Below are 16606 nucleotides of genomic sequence, written 5' to 3'. Positions count from 1 at the left end.
AAGACTTACATTAGATCTAACTACATATGCATCATTATCAACAAGGGGAAGGTGGGGTTTAACTGCAGCAAGCCAGCTTTGACTCGGTGGCTATCCTGAACTACGACTGCAAGTAACTCTTTTGAGGTGGCGCACACGAGTCCACATATTCACCATATCAATACACCACTATGGATCTGCTCCCGTCTCCCTACGAGAACGCCATCCATAGCACTCACGCTTATCTTGCGCATTTTAAAGTATCCACTTTCACTTGTCTATGAACAGTATAGGCAACCCAGAAGTCCTTTACCATGGACATGGCTATTCGAATAGATCATATTAACCCTGCAGGGGTGTACTTCTTCACACACGCTCTCACCACTTACCGCCGTTTACACGACATGTACTCGGCAACCTTCAAGCGGAAGCCCAGTGAGGGTGTCGGCCATGACCTGACTAACCACACAAGTCTCTCGTCCAGGTTTATCGCCTATCCGGGTTCCATCCGCAAGGAGATCCGGCCGGGGTGTCGCTCACGGCCCCATAAGATGTGAGCAGGGTTCCCAAGCCCACCATCCGGGTGCCACTTGGTACACCGTGCCACTGTGCCTAGTCTGTCCCAAGCCCACCTGTACCGGGTGCCACTTGGTAGACTACTAACACTACCTACAAACACCAGAAACTAGTTGCAACTCCTGGACAGAGATCGAGTTGATTAATAAGTCGAGAGGGGCACTTAAGCATTCCAATGCGTGGTAGTAACTGGTCATGGATCACAAACACAGAACTCAGTTCCTGAGGAAGGCTGCAATGAGACAACCCACCATGTACTCCTACATGGCCTCTCACCGCTACCTTTACCAAATCGTGTTCACACACTTAGCTCTCAACAGTAGGACATGTTCACACACCTCTGATTCATCCCCGATGAATCAGACCTGACTCAACTCTAAGCAGTGGCAGGCATGACAAACAAGCATGAATGAGTAGGCACAACAGGGCTCAAACAACTCCTACTCATGCTAGTGGGTTTCATCTATTTACTGTGGCAATGACAGGTCATGCAAAGGATAAAGGGGTTCAGCTACCGCAGCAAGTAACAGATGAATCGGTGTTGTCCTAATGCAGTAAAGGAGAGCGGGAGCGAGAGAGTGGGATTGTATCGGAATGAACAAGGGGGTTTTGCTTGCCTGGCACTTCTGAAGATAGTATAGTTCATCATCGGTGTCATCGAACTCATCGTCGGAACAACGTCTACTGAGAGGGGACAAATACCGGCAAACAAGGAAGAACACAATCAATGATATGCAACAATATGATGCATGATCATGACATGGCAATATGATGTGGTTTGAGCTAATGCAAGTAGCAACCATATTAAATGAAGTTGGTTTGAATACAAGATTCAAATTCAAACTCCATATGTGATTATTCAAATGCCATTTAATTGATTTGACCTAACAGTGAACAAAAGTTGTTCTAACATGCATGAAAATGGTACAGATGGATAGATTGGATTTTTCTGATCATTTTTCATATATAATTTATTTCATTCTGGGCTACGGTTGATTTTATATGATTTTTAGAAGTTTTGGGCATTTTATGAAAATAAATAAATCAAATAGATTTATTTAAAATCCAGAAAAGCATTACTACGTCAGCCTGATGTCAGAATGACGTCATCAGGTCAACAGCGTCAGCCCAGGTCAAACCTGACGCTGGGACCCACTGTTCAGTGACTAGGCTAATTAATAGAGACTGTTAGTGCTAATTTAATTCTAACTAAAAGTGTCAGTGGCAGTGAGGTGGCAATTAGGTGGGGGGTTTAATCCTAACGACAGACACATCGGCAGTCGCCGGAGTTTCACCGGCAGCGAGCAAAACGACGGCGGCGCGGCTCGGAATTGCGCTACGGGCGGTGGTTTGGCGCGCTGGGGGCACTAGGGAGGAGCTCTTGCTCGTCCGCATCCAAAGGAACAGACGGGAGGCCGCGAGGTGGCCGGAGTTCAGCACGGCGTCGACCTCGGCGGCGGGCGGAGCTTGGGCGAGCTCGGGGGCGTCGCTAGGAGGCACGATAGGAGGTGCAGAGCGGTGCTGCGTCTCCTGGGGACACGGCGAGTGCGGTGAAGCGCTCGGTTGCGGCTATAGGTGACGGTGGACACGGCGGCGACATGGCTGGGCGGTGGTGAGCTCTCGGGTCCGGCGGAAACAGCGGCTAGAGCAGCCAAACGGCATGGGAAGAAGAGGGGAACGGGTCAGAGGCTCACCGCGAGTCCAACAAGGGCGAGGGCGAGGCCGGGGACGCTCTGTGGGCGGCGAATCGAGCAACGGCGGCTGTCGGTGCAGAGGACGAAGATGGCGTCGAGGACGGCTTTGCAGGGCTTCCAGTAGGGCGTGGCTCGGTGGGGAGGAAGAGGGGGTCGAGGCGGAGCTTCTGAGCGCTTCGGCTAGGCGAGGCGGTGGCTGTGGCCGCGGGAATGGCGAGCGATGCGACGGCGTGTTCGGGTGGCTGTGCGCGAGAGAAACAGAGGGGTGGGAGCACGGGAGAGAGTGAGAGAGCGGTCGGGGCTGCGTGGCGTCGCGAGGGAGGCCCAGGGCGATGAGGGGGAAGCGGCATGAAGCAGGAGGTGGCACGGGCGCGTGCCGGCGTGCGGCGAACACACGCCTCGCGTCCTTCTGGCATGAGGTGGGGGACGACTGGCAGATGGGCCTTGTGGTCTGCTACAGTGCCAGGCCGGCCAGGTAAGCACCAGGTATTCTCTCTCTCTCTTTTGTTAATGTTTTCTATTTTCTGTAATCTTTAGGGCTTTATTAAAAATGTCAGGGCATTACCAAAAATCATGAAACTAATCATGACTACTGTTTGGAATATATCCAACAGTAAACATTTTAGTTTAAGATTATTTGAGCATTTAAAATATTTAATAGCATTTAAATGCCCAAATGCAAATATTATAAGATTTAATTCAGAGCCCAAATATGTCAGGAAAAAAATTTGCAACACCCCTGGTTATGTCTCCAGCATTTTCCAGAAATGATGATCATTTTTGAAAGCCATTTGGATTCACTGAGAATATTTTAGTTGAACCTAGTGAATTCCTTTGATGCTAGGGTTTAGGCAATCCCCATTTCAATTTTCTGAGAAATTTAAACATGATGCACACATGAAGGGCTAGCCTAGTGCATACCAAAACTAGGGACATGACAATGCTCCTTCTTGATTTCTACCTCCGCAGCCTTGAGCATTGCAAAGAGCTCGGGAATAGTCTTTTCCATCCCTTGCATATTGTCGTTCATCACGAAGCCTTTGTATCTTGGTGGCAGTTATTGAAGAACTCTGTCAATGACACAATATCTGGAAGATTAACTCCCAGCTAAGTCAAGTGATTATGGTACCCAGACATTCTGAGTATGTACTCACTAACAGAATTGTTCTCCTCCATCTTGCAGCCATAAAAATTGTTGGAGACTTCATATCTCTCAACTCGGGCATTTGCTTGAAATATTAACTTTAACTCCTGGAACATCTCATATGGTCCATGACATTCAAAACGTCTTTGCAGTCCCGATTCTAAGCCGTAAAGCATGGCACACTGAACTATCGAGTAGTCATCAACACGCGACTTCCAGGCATTCACAATGTCTGCAGTTGTTGGGGGTGGTACACCTAGCGGTGCATCAAGGACATAATTCTTCTGTGCGAGCGGCGCGACGGCGCGTTCGGGTGGCTGTGCGCGAGAGAAACTGAGGGGGGGAAGCACGGGAGAGAGTGAGAGAGCGGTCGGGGCTGCATGGCATCGCGAGGGAGGCCCAGGGCGATGAGGGGGAAGCGGCAGGAAGCAGGAGGTGGCACGGGCGCGTGCCGGCGTGCAGCGACCACACGCCTCGCGTCCTTCTGGCACGAGGTGGGGGACGACTGGCAGATGGGCCTTGTGGGCTGCTACAGTGCTAGGCCGGCCAGGTAAGCGCCAGGTATTCTCTCTCTCTTTTGTTAATGTTTTCTATTTTCTGTAATCTTTAGGGCTTTATTAAAAATGTCAGGGCATTACCAAAAATCATGAAACTAATCATGACTACTGTTTGGAATATATCCAACAGTAAACATTTTAGTTTATGATTATTTGAGCATTTAAAATATTTAATAGCATTTAAATGCCCAAATGCAAATATTATAAGATTTAATTCAGAGCCTAAATATGTCAGGAAAAAATGTGCAACACCCCTAGTTATGTCTCCAGCATTTTCCAGAAATGATGAACATTTTTGAAAGCCATTTGGATTCACTGAGAATATTTTAGATGAACCTAGTGAATTCCTTTGATGCTAGGGTTTAGGCAATCCCCATTTCAATTTTCTGAGAAATTTAAACATGATGCACACATGAAGGGCTAGCCTAGTGCATACCAGAACTAGGGACGTGACAACTCACCCCTACTAATCAAGAATCTCGTCCCGAGATTCAAGCGTAGGGTAGGATGAAGGGGGAACGCAAACTAACATAATCTTCATGATCCAGGTGGCACTTCATCAGAACGTTGAATTGATCACCATCTTGTCTCGTCGTCTTGTTCTGAGAACTCCAACTAACATGACAAGAAGAGGAAAGGAAAACTCTAGAAGAATCGATCTTCTCGAAGACCGAACAACTCAGGATCAATTCATGGGATGAGACGTTAACACATCTCTCGAGCTGAGACACGAAGCATACATCTGAAGAAATGGAGTGAGACAGATGACGAGGGCTCGCTAGGTAGACAACAATTCCAGACTTAAGAATGTGATGATCGGTTGTCAACGTAGCGAGGAGTTGAATTGCCATGATACCATAACGGGGCACCTTAGGGAAGGTGAGTCGTAGGAATATCCCTTAAGTGGCAAAAAGAATTACCTTTGATTTAGAGATCATTGAAACTCTTTATACCAGCCTAAGGCAATTCTCGAGCGATCGTTTGGAGGGGTTCGGTAGAATGGCATACCCAGATTAGAATGGATGATGTGGATTACCTTGTTGAAAACAACACAAGGAATGATTTTAGTAACTGGGGAAAAGCTCAACAGTAGAGAGTGTCCACTATTTGAAAATTTATAGCTTAACCGAGGAAACTAGGAGCAATCCCAGTTAGTGCCGGTGATAACACCTAGCGCTTGTGCGTGCTCTCAAGAACTTGAGCATTTCCATATTCATCAAGGTTTTACCAACATCCGTGTCAAGGATCCTGGCAACACGACGTACTACCATGATGAGTAGTGATGGACGATGCAGACGCAAAGGAAGATAACACTTTCTCAGATTTCACCTTAGCGAGGCCAAGGAAACAAAATCTGGATGATCGACCGAGAGACATTTAGCACTCCGCTTCTAATGTTCTCCTTGATGTGCTACTGTAACCCATTCATAGATATGGTTTGATATCTAGAACATCAAGTAAAAGGTTGGACTTCGGGAACACCAAAAATCATAAGGAATAACTACGAAAGTATATCCATAAGAAATCCTGATGGGGAGGTGGCCAACTTCCTCAATCAAGATACTACAATAATAGGTCTTCCGGCTGGGTGTGTTGGCCACAAAATCCACTTAACCGGTTACAGAGAGACCATTATTATAGTTCTTGGGAAATGTTCCAACCATCATATCTGCCTGAGATTCAGATCTGGTCGGTGTTAGGATATTCCAGACTCATCGAGTCTAGGAAGAAAAATGAAAGTTTGCAACACAAATCGACGAGATGACGTTGCGAGATTCTCGGGAAATGAACTACGATAGCAAGCTCCAAAACATGAGCCGATTCTGCTACACACATGTGAACAGTTGTCTCAGACAAACATGATCACATGGTAGTCTTACAATAAAACACTACCGATTTCCGGTGGGGAATCATCATCGAGGATATCAAAGTCCTTGCATAAGGTATACTCCTAAGAAGGAGCTTATTCTCCTTGAACAAATCAATCAGTGGCTTGGTGTGCTACGGAATACATATGGAGTGGAGGTAATTAATCTACCAAACCATAGTATACTTTGCACATGTGTGACTAATTTGGGATGATTCCAGGGGAAACAAAAAAACCTTTCTCAAATTCATGGCGGCAACTTACACCTAATGCATGTGAACTTGGAGAAATTCACTTCTTTCTCCAAACATATACCTCATGAGCGGAACACGATGGCAATGTTTACAAAGTTTCCAACACTAGGTTCATGTTCAATCATGAATCATGGGGGAGACAAAATGCTGCTGATGGGCTCAACAGCAACTCATCGGAATTTCCATATCATTGGACTTCCGCCATCATGTGAAAACGGTGATAACATTGGTCAGACCAAAAGATGTAATGGTGTATGCTCGAGGGATCAACCACGAGTAAGACAACATTACGAATATCGTTGGTTCTGATTTGATTTGAGGATAGCCCACACTCAAACCAAAGTTTTGGTTAGGACGATAGGTCCAGCAATTGATCGCGAAGATCAATCAATGAAGATATCATCTTTGTTCAACACACACACAAAAGATATCCCTTAAAATGAACTGAGTCAGACAGGGTTTTTTTTCTTTCTTCCAACTCTCCAAGTTGTTGTTTAGCTTATCCAACTAGCTCAGGGTATCCAACATGGACTCTTGGAGAAAGGGTGGTTTCGAAAACCAACTTGGTCATGAGCTCAACATAGCGGTCAGGTGACAACCTGGTGATACTTCCGAGAAGATAATCGAAAAATCACGAACCATCGATATGCTATTAAGCTTGAGAACAATCTTGCTTTTCAGGGCAAGACGAGATGATAAAAAGAGCGAGGGACCAATACGATCCCAACTCATTGATCGAAGAGTGCACTAGGAAATAAGGACTAGGTAGCACAATCTATCTTAGAATGATGATTCAATAACCAACACACTAAGAATGAAATTATTGTCCATTAACTACCAAACAACAAAGTTGCTAGGAGTATAGATTTCACACATCACGATTCACTTGTCGGCATTCCGGTTGCAACAATACGGGAGCCGAGAAATGAATAATGAGGGTGAGAAATATCACTGTATCAAGAGTTCATAGAAGGGTGTGCAATTCCCATGATAATCTTAATATAAAGATGGTAATACTCCAAGGTAGAACAGAACAAAAGTTGGATTAGCAACTTGATCTGCAGAGTACAACTGCTTTAACCCAATCCTGGAAATGGATAAGGTACTGGAGTTTGTTTCTCCTAGTCATTCTGAACTAGAATGGCTTGACGGACCGCAAGAATAATAGGCACCGACGAACGAATGCACACATACTCTAGACTATCAATTGATAGACGAAGGTCAGAAGACAACTAAAGAGGGCAACTCAAAGGAACATATGTTTTTCTAAGTTGTGGATGCATGGATTAGAATGTCGAACGAGTTCAACATATTTCTTCCGGACAACCCATGCAGAAAAGTAGAACTGGCAGAGTCACAATATAGAATCGAGAACTCATCGAGAGCACTCCTCTTGTGATCTTTTGATCCAACAAACTTCTGCCGTAAGTGGTTCATGGTATTTGGAAGAAGGATATACCACGGACCTCAAGGACTAATGCAAAGGTTACTAATAACCTAAAGGAACTAGCAACACTATCAACATGAAGTAGGTAGGGTGAATCTTGGTTCGAAAACCCAGGAATAGAATACCTACTACTAAGTGGCATCACGAGATGCTTTCGATAATAATGGCCAGAATCATCACACTAGGACACAAATCATGGCTAGATTACTATATGATCCCCTAAGACACCTAGGGTCATAATAATATCTCCAACATATATGTCAAGGCAACAGAGTACCTCAACTCACCGATTAGTGTGGTTAATCTGGCCCAAAGGAACATCGAAACGGGAGAAAGGGATTTGCAAATGCTTCAGACTATTTAGAAACCTGGGATGACTTGGACAGCATAACGGCTGTAAATGCTCGAAAGATTGGACACATGCTACAAAAATGGTGGCATAGCCACTCAGAAGCACAATATCAAGGTTTCGAGATCAACAGTTAACATACATAAGTAGAAGGAACTGAACCGAGGCTTAAATCCAACAATCTTACAAGTCTACAGATTAGTAACACGTGATCCTAATAGAAGGAAGAGACAGCCTAGTTCCTTAACCCCGCAGGAAAGATAAGATGACTCAGATCAGAAGGGCATAAGGTATGAGGAGTAAAAAGAGACTTACGTTCCATCCCACAATCAATTCCCTTATATAACTAAAGAATTTCTAGACTCAACTTCGATCAGTTTGGCTTGGTAAACCTACAGGCAGTCACGCTCTGATACCAAAGCTGTCAAGACCCCAATCCTAAGTCACACCGATCTAGCATGTAATACATCATATCACTTTGCGGCCTCACGGACGGTATTCCCACGGGTGCCACCTTACCTGGCCCGGGACCGTTTGCGCCTTTTGGCTCACGTATATGATAGTGTCGCTAGCATCCATATGACAAAGAACCCGGGATGACATGGCTAGTCGTGAACCCAAAGTGGCACTAACTTACAGGGACAGGCATACATGACCCAGCATCAAATGTGTCGGTCATCAGCGAGTGAATCCAGGCTGTAGCACTGGGCTAGCAGGACTCCGGTGAACCGGGCTGTAGCGGGCTAACAGGACTCCGGTATTCATCGCGTGACATTTCCCCGAAGGGACAGACACAGGAACGAACAAGGACACATGCCGGCCAGCCTAAGTGTTCCGGAGCAGTAGCAAGCTACCATGGCTCAGTGGAAACACTAGGAGACATTTCCCAGTAAGAGAGGCTACTCAGGATAAACAACTAGATAGTCAGATCCCACACATACCAAGAATAACAATAACATACACACAATATGCTCCATATGTGCAAATACAACATGGCATCACAACATGACTCTACAACTCAAGTATTTCATTCAATAGGCTCCGGGGAGCGAGATGTTACAATCATGGGTCTCATGACCCAATAATCAGACCATACAAGTCAAAGCACATGCGGAAGCTTAACATGTCTGAGTACAGACATCTAGAAATGAAAAAGGTTGAGATGCCTGACTATCTACTAGATCCTGCCGAGGGCACAAGATCGTAGCTGAGGTAACAAGCTAAACGTCGAAGTCCACGCGGTACTACTAGCGAGACTGAAGTCTCTCTGCAAAAACATAAATTAAGCAACATAAGTACAAATGTACCCAGCAAGACTTACATGAGATCTAACTACATATGCATCATTATCAACAAGGGGAAGGTGGGGTTTAACTGCAGCAAGCCAGCTTTGACTCGGTGGCTATCCTGAACTACGACTGCAAGTAACTCTTTTGAGGTGGCGCACACGAGTCCACGTATTCACCATATCAATACACCACTATGGATCCGCTCCCGTCTCCCTACGAGAATGCCATCCATAGCACTCACGCTTATCTTACACATTTTAAAGTATCCACTTTCACTTGTCTATGAACTGTATAGGCAACCCAGAAGTCCTTTACCGCGGACACGGCTATTCGAATAGATCATATTAACCCTGCAGGGGTGTACTTCTTCACACACGCTCTCACCACTTACCGCCGTTTACACGACATGTACTTGGCAACCTTCAAGCGGAAGCCCAGCGAGGGTGTCGGCCACGACCTGACTAACCACACAAGTCTCTCGTCCAGGTTTATCGCCTATTCGGGTTCCATCCGCAAGGAGATCTGGCCGGGGTGTCGCTCACGGCCCCAAACGATGTGAGCAGGGTTCCCAAGCCCACCATCCGGGTGCCACTTGGTACACCGTGCCACTATGCCTAGTCTGTCCCAAGCCCACCTGTACCGGGTGCCACTTGGTAGACTACTAACACTACCTAGAAACACCAGAAACTAGTTGCAACTCCTAGAGAGAGATCGAGTTGATTAATAAGTCGAGAGGGGCACTTAAGCATTCCAATGCGTGGTAGTAACTGGTCATGGATCACAAACACAGAACTCGGTTCCTGAGGACGGCTGCAATGAGACAACCCACCATGTACTCCTACATGGCCTCTCACCGCTACCTTTACCAAATCGTGTTCACACACTTAGCTCTCAAGAGTAGGACATGTTCACACACCTCTGATTCATCCCCGATGAATCAGACCTGACTCAACTCTAAGAAGTGGCAGGCATGACAAACAAGCATGAATGAGTAGGCACAACAGGGTTCAAACAACTCCTACTCATGCTAGTGGGTTTCATCTATTTACTGTGGCAATGACAGGTCATGCAAAGGATAAAGGGGTTCAGCTACCGCAGCAAGTAACAGATGAATCGGTGTTGTCCTAACGTAGTAAAGGAGAGCAGGAGCGAGAGAGTGGGATTGTGTCGGAATGAACAAGGGGGTTTTGCTTGCCTGGCACTTCTGAAGATAGTATAGTGCTTCACCGTGTCATCTAACTCATCGTCGGAACAACGTCTACTGAGAGGGGACAAATACCGGCAAACAAGGAAGAACACAATCAATGATATGCAACAATATGATGCATGATCATGACATGGCAATATGATGTGGTTTGAGCTAATGCAACTAGCAACCAGATTAAATGAAGTTGGTTTGAATACAAGATTCAAATTCAAACTCCATATGTGATTATTCAAATGCCATTTAATTGATTTGACCTAACAGTGAACAAAAGTTGTTCTAACATGCATGAAAATTGTACAGATGGATAGATTGGATTTTTCTGATCATTCATATATAATTTATTTCATTCTAGGATACAGTTGATTTTATATGATTTTTAGAAGTTTTGGGCATTTTCTGAAAATAAATAAATCAAATAGATTTATTTAAAATCTAGAAAAGCATTACTGTGTCAGCCTGATGACAGAATGACGTCATCAGGTCAACATCGTCAGCCCAGGTCAAACCTGACGCTGGGACCCACTGTTCAGTGACTAGGCTAATTAATAGAGACTGTTAGTGCTAATTTAATTCTTACTAAAAGTGTCAGTGGGGCCTGGGCCCACATGTCAGTGGCAATGAGGTGGTAATTAGGTGGGGGGTTTAATCCTAACGACAGACATGTTGGCAGTCGCCGGAGTTTCGCCGGCGGCGAGCAAAACGACGGCGGTGCGGCTCGGAATTGCACTACGGGCGGTGGTTTGGCGCGCTGGGGGCACTAGGGAGGAGCTCTTGCTCGTCCGCATCCAAAGGAACGGACGGGAGACCGTGAGGTGGCCGGAGTTGAGCACGGCGTCGACCTTCGGCGGCGGCCGGAGCTCGGGCGAGCTCGGGGGCGTCGCTAGGAGGCACGGCAGGAGGTGCGGAGCGGTGCTGCTGCTCCTGGGGACACAGCGAGTGCGGTGAAGCGCTCGGTTGCGGCTATAGGTGACGGTGGCCACGGCGGCAACATGGCTGGGCGGCGGTGAGCTCTCGGGTCCGGCGGAAACAGCGGCTAGAGCGGCCAAACAGCATCGGAAGAAGAGGGGAACGGGTCAGAGGCTCACCGCGAGTCCAACAAGGGCGAGGGCGAGGCCGGGGACGCTCTGTGGGCGGCGAATCGAGCAACGGCGGCCGTCGGTGCAGAGGACGAAGATGGCGTCGAGGACGGCGTTGCAGGGCTTCCGGCAGGGCGTGGCTCGGTGGGGAGGAAGAGGGGGTCGAGGCGGAGCTTCTGAGCGCTTCGGCTAGGCGAGGCGGTGGCTGTGGCCGCGGGAATGGCGAGCGATGCGACGGCGCGTTCGGGTGGCTGTGCGCGAGAGAAACAGAGGGGTGGGAGCACGGGAGAGAGTGAGAGAGCGGTCGGGGCTGCGTGGCGTCGCGAGGGAGGCCCAGGGCGATGAGGGGGAAGCGGCATGAAGCAGGAGGTGGCACGGGCGCGTGCCGGCGTGCGGCGAACACACGCCTCGCGTCTTTCTGGCATGAGGTGGGGGACGACTGGCAGATGGGCCTTGTGGTCTGCTACAGTGCCAGGCCGGCCAGGTAAGCACCAGGTATTCTCTCTCTCTCTTTTGTTAATGTTTTCTATTTTCTGTAATCTTTAGGGCTTTATTAAAAATGTCAGGGCATTACCAAAAATCATGAAACTAATCATGACTACTGTTTGGAATATATCCAACAGTAAACATTTTAGTTTAAGATTATTTGAGCATTTAAAATATTTAATAGCATTTAAATGCCCAAATGCAAATATTATAAGATTTAATTCAGAGCCCAAATATGTCAGGAAAAAAATTTGCAACACCCCTGGTTATGTCTCCAGCATTTTCCAGAAATGATGATCATTTTTGAAAGCCATTTGGATTCACTGAGAATATTTTAGTTGAACCTAGTGAATTCCTTTGATGCTAGGGTTTAGGCAATCCCCATTTCAATTTTCTGAGAAATTTAAACATGATGCACACATGAAGGGCTAGCCTAGTGCATACCAAAACTAGGGACATGACAATGCTCCTTCTTGATTTCTACCTCCGCAGCCTTGAGCATTGCAAAGAGCTCGGGAATAGTCTTTTCCATCCCTTGCATATTGTCGTTCATCACGAAGCCTTTGTATCTTGGTGGCAGTTATTGAAGAACTCTGTCAATGACACAATATCTGGAAGATTAACTCCCAGCTAAGTCAAGTGATTATGGTACCCAGACATTCTGAGTATGTACTCACTAACAGAATTGTTCTCCTCCATCTTGCAGCCATAAAAATTGTTGGAGACTTCATATCTCTCAACTCGGGCATTTGCTTGAAATATTAACTTTAACTCCTGGAACATCTCATATGGTCCATGACATTCAAAACGTCTTTGCAGTCCCGATTCTAAGCCGTAAAGCATGGCACACTGAACTATCGAGTAGTCATCAACACGCGACTTCCAGGCATTCACAATGTCTGCAGTTGTTGGGGGTGGTACACCTAGCGGTGCATCAAGGACATAATTCTTCTGTGCAGCAATGAGGATAATCCTCAAGTTACGAACCCAGTCCGTGTAGTTGCTACCATCATCTTTCAACTTAGCTTTCCCTAGGAACGCATTAAAATTAAAGGGAACGGTAGCACGGGCCATTCATCTACAACATAGATATGCAAAAATTATCAAGACTAAGTTCATGAGAAATTAAGTTCAATTAATCATATTACTTAAGGACTCCCACTTAGCTAGACATCCCTCAAGTCATCTAATTGATATGTGATCCAAATCAACTAAACCATGTCCGATCATCACGTGAGATGGAGTATTCATCAATGGTGAACATCTCTATGCTGATCATATCTACTATATGATTCATGTTCGACCTTTCGGTCTCCAGTGTTCCGAGGCCATGTTTGTAAATGCTAGGCTCGTCAAGTTTAACCTGAGTATTCCGCATCTGCAAAACTGGCTTGCACCCATTGTATTTGAACACAGAGCTTATCACACCAGATCATCACATGGTGTCTCAGCATGAAGAACTTTCACAATGGTGCATACTCAGGGAGAACACTTATACCTTGAAATTTAGTTAAGGGATCTTCTTATAATGCTACCGTCGTACTAAGAAAAATAAGATGCATAAAGATAAAATCACATGAAATCAAAATTGTTGGGCAACGCAATAATTTCAAAAAAAAATCCTATGATCACGCAAGATCTATCTATGTGATGCATAGCAACGAGAGGGGAGAGTGTGTCCACGTACCCTCGTTGACCGAAAGAGGAAGCCTTTAGTAAACGCGGTTGATGTAGTCGAACGTCTTCGCGATCCAACCGATCCAAGCACCGAACGTACAGCACCTCCGCGTTCAGCACACATTCATCTCGGGGACGTCCCTCGTACTCTTGATCCAGTTGAGGCCGAGGGAGAGTTTGGTCAATACGATGGCGTGGTGACAGTGATGATGAAGTTACCGGCGCAGGGCTTCACCTAAGCACTACGACGATATGACCGAGGTGTGTAACTGTGGACGGCGGCACCGCACACGGCTAAACAATGTCAACTTGTGTTGTCTGTTGTGCTATTGGGGTGCCCCTTGGCCACATACAAAAAGTAGGGAGGGAGAGAGGAGGCCGGCCAGGTTTGGGCGCACCAGGGGGAAGTCCTACTTGGATTCCCAGTCCAAGTAGGATTCGCCCCCCCCCCCCCCCTTTCCTTTCTTCCACCGGAGGGAAAGGTAAGGGAGAGAGGGGGAAGGAAAGCGGGGGGCCGGCCCCCTCCCGTAGTCCAATTCGGTTTGGGCAAGGGGAGGGACGCCCCTCTCACGTGGCCCTTTCTCCTCTCCTCCAATAAGGCCCACTAGGCCCAATACTTCTCCCGGGGGGTTCCGGTAACCTCCCGGTACTCCGAAAAAATGCCCGAACCACTCGGAACCATTCCGATGTCCAAATGCAACCTTCCAATATATGAATCTTTATGTCTCTACCATTTCGAGACTCCTCGTCATGTCCGTGATCTCATCCGGGAATCCGAACAAACTTCGGTACAACATATCACATAAACTCATAATACCAATCGTCATCGTGCGTTAAGCGTGCGGACCCTACGTGTTCGAGAACTATGTAGACATGACCGAGACACGTCTCCGGTCAATAACCAATAGCGGAACCTGGATGCTCATATTGGTTCCTACATATTCTATGAAGATCTTTATCGGTCAAACCGCATAACAACATACGTTGTTCCCTTTGTCATTGATATGTTACTTGCCCGAGATTCGTTCGTCGGTATCATTATACCTAGTTCAATCTCGTTACCGGCAAGTCTCTTTACTCATTCCATAATACTTCACCCCGCAACTAACTCATTAGTTACAATGCTTGCAAGGCTAATAGTGATGAGTATTACTGAGAGGGCCCAGAGATACCTCTCCGAAACACGGAGTGACAAATCCTAATATCTATCTCTGACAACCCAACAAACACCTTCGGAGACACCTGTAGAGCACCTTTATAATCACCCAATTATGTTGTGATGTTTGGTAGCACACAAAGTGTTCCTCCGGTATTTGGGAGTTGCATAATCTCATAGTCTGACGAACTTGTATAAGTCATGAAGAAAGAAGTACCAATGAAACTAACATGATCATAATGCTAAGCTAACGGATGGGTCATGTCCATCACATCGTTCTCCTAATGATGTCATCTCGTTCATCAAATGACAACACATGTCAATGGTTAGGAAACATAACCATCTTTGATTAATGAGCTAGTCAAGTAGAGGCATACTGGGGACAATAAGTTTTGTCTATGTATTCACACATGTACTAAGTTTCCGGTTAATACAATTCTAGCATGAATAATAAACATTTATCATGAATTAAGGAAATAAATAATAACTTTATTATTGCCTCTAGGGCATATTTCCTTCAGTCTCCCACTTGAACTAGAGTCAACAATCTAGTTCACATCACCATGTGATTTAACACCAATATTCGCATCTGTATGTGATTAACACCGATAGTTCACATCGTCATGTGACAAACAACCAAAGGGTTTATTAGAGTCAATAATCTAGTTCACATCCCTATGTGATTAACACCCAAATAGTACTAAGGTGTGATCCTATTTTGCTCGTGAGAGAAGTTTAGTCAATCGGTTTTGTCACATTCAGAGCCGTATGTATTTTGCAAATATTCTATGTCTATAATGCTGTGCACGGAGCTACTCTAAATAATTGCTCCCACATTCAATATGTATCCAGATTGAGACTTAGATTCATCTGGGTCAGTGTAAAAGCTTGTATCGATGTAACTCCTTATGACGAGCTCTTTTATCACCTCCATTATCGAGAAATATTTCCTTAGTCCTCACTAAGGATAAACTTGACCGCTGTCCAGTGATCTACTCCTATATCAAAATTGTACTCCCTTTCCAAACTCAGTGCAGGGTACACAATAGGTCTGGTACACAGCACACCACACTTTATAGAACCTATGACTGTGGCATAGGGAATGCCTTTCATTCTCTTTCTATTTTCTGTCGTGGTCAGGCTTTGAGTCTTACTCAACTTTACACCTTGTAATACAGACAAGAACTCCTTCTTTGACTGATCCATTTTGAACTCTTTCAAAAACTTGTCAAGGTATTTACTCATTGAAAAATCTTATCAAGCGTCTTGATCTATCTCTATAGATCTTGATGCTCTAATATGTAAGCAGCTTCACCGAGGTATTTCATTAAAAAAACTCTTATTCAAGTACCCCTTTATGCTATCTAGTAATTCTATATCATTTCCAATCAAAAATATGTCATCCACATATAGTATTAGAAATGCTATAGAGCTCCCACTCACTTTCTTGTAAATACAGGCTTCTCCAAAAGTCTGTATAAAACCATAATGCTTTGATCACACTATCAAAGCATTTATTCCAACTTCGAGAGGCTTGCACCAGTCCATAAATGGACCGCTGGAGCTTGCACACTGTGTTAGCAACCTTTGGATCGACAAAACCTTCTGGTTGCATCATATACAACTCTTCTTCCAGAAATCCATTCAGGAATGCAGTTTGGATATCCATTTGCCAAATTTCAAAATCATAAAATGCAGCAATTGCTAACATGATTCGGACAGACTTAAGCATCGCTACGGGTGACAAAGTCTCATCATAGTCAACTCCTTGAACTTGTCGAAAACCTTTTGCAACAAGTTGAGCTTTGTAAACAGTAACATTACCGCCTGCGTCGGTCTTTTTCTTAA

The sequence above is a fragment of the Triticum aestivum genome, chromosome 2B (assembly GCF_018294505.1).
Source record: "Triticum aestivum cultivar Chinese Spring chromosome 2B, IWGSC CS RefSeq v2.1, whole genome shotgun sequence".
Lineage (NCBI taxonomy): Eukaryota > Viridiplantae > Streptophyta > Magnoliopsida > Poales > Poaceae > Triticum > Triticum aestivum.
This window is presented reverse-complemented; position numbering follows the sequence as displayed.